Raw genomic sequence first — 1068 nt, forward strand, 5'->3', positions numbered from 1 at the left:
TCAAATACTAGCAAACAGAATACAAGAAATCCCATGACCAAGTGGGCTTCATCCCAGGAATGCAGGGATGGTTCAATATACACAAATCAATTAATGTAATACACCATACTGATAGAGCCAAAGACAAAAATCACATGATCATCTCCACTGATGCAGAAAAAGCTTCTAATAAAGTCCAACACTCATTCATGATTAAAAAAAAAAACCCTACAGAATATAGCAATATATGGTCTTTACCTCAATCTGATCAAAGCCATCTATGACAAACCAATGGTTGACATTATAATAAATGGCCAAAAATTCAAAGCTATCACTTTAAAATCAGGAACAAGACAAAGATGTCCACTGTCACCACTCCTATTCAATAAAGTTCTGGAAATATTAGCTAGAGCATTTAGACAAGAGAGAGAAATAGAAATAATAAGGATAGGAAAGGAAGAAGTGAAATTATCATTATTCACAGATGACATGATACTCTACATAGAACACCCCCAACACTCCATCAAAAGGCTTACAAATTTAACAACCAAATTCAGTAGTGTAGCTGGATATGAAGTCAATACTCAGTAATCAATAGCATTCCTATACACAAACAACAAACAACTGAGAGAGAAATTAGGGAAATCATACTTTTCACAATAGCATCGAAAAGATGAAGTACTTAGGCATTAATCTAACAAAAGAAGTAAAAGATCTATACAGTGAAAATTACAGGACTCTGAAAAAAGGGATTGAAGAGGATATCAGAAAATGGAAAGATATTCATTGCTCATGGATAGGAAGAACCAACTGTCTTGGTTACTTTTTTCTCGCTGCTGGGACAAAATACCTGACGCCCAAAATTAAGGAGGGAAAGATTTATTTCGCTTACAGTTCGTGGAAATCTCAGCCCGTACTTGGCAGATTATCAGGCAGAGTGGCACGTGGCAGAGGGCTGCATCTCAGGGCGGCAGCCACAGCTAAGCTGCAAGCACACACACCAGGGTGGAATGGGGGAGGAATGCCCCAAGCACTCTTTTCCTGTCCCTTACATATGCAAACTATCCACTCCGGGGCGGGTGCAGCTCT

This window comes from Chinchilla lanigera, unplaced genomic scaffold, assembly GCF_000276665.1.
Source record: "Chinchilla lanigera isolate Chin_1 unplaced genomic scaffold, ChiLan1.0 scaffold00013, whole genome shotgun sequence".
NCBI lineage: Eukaryota > Metazoa > Chordata > Mammalia > Rodentia > Chinchillidae > Chinchilla > Chinchilla lanigera.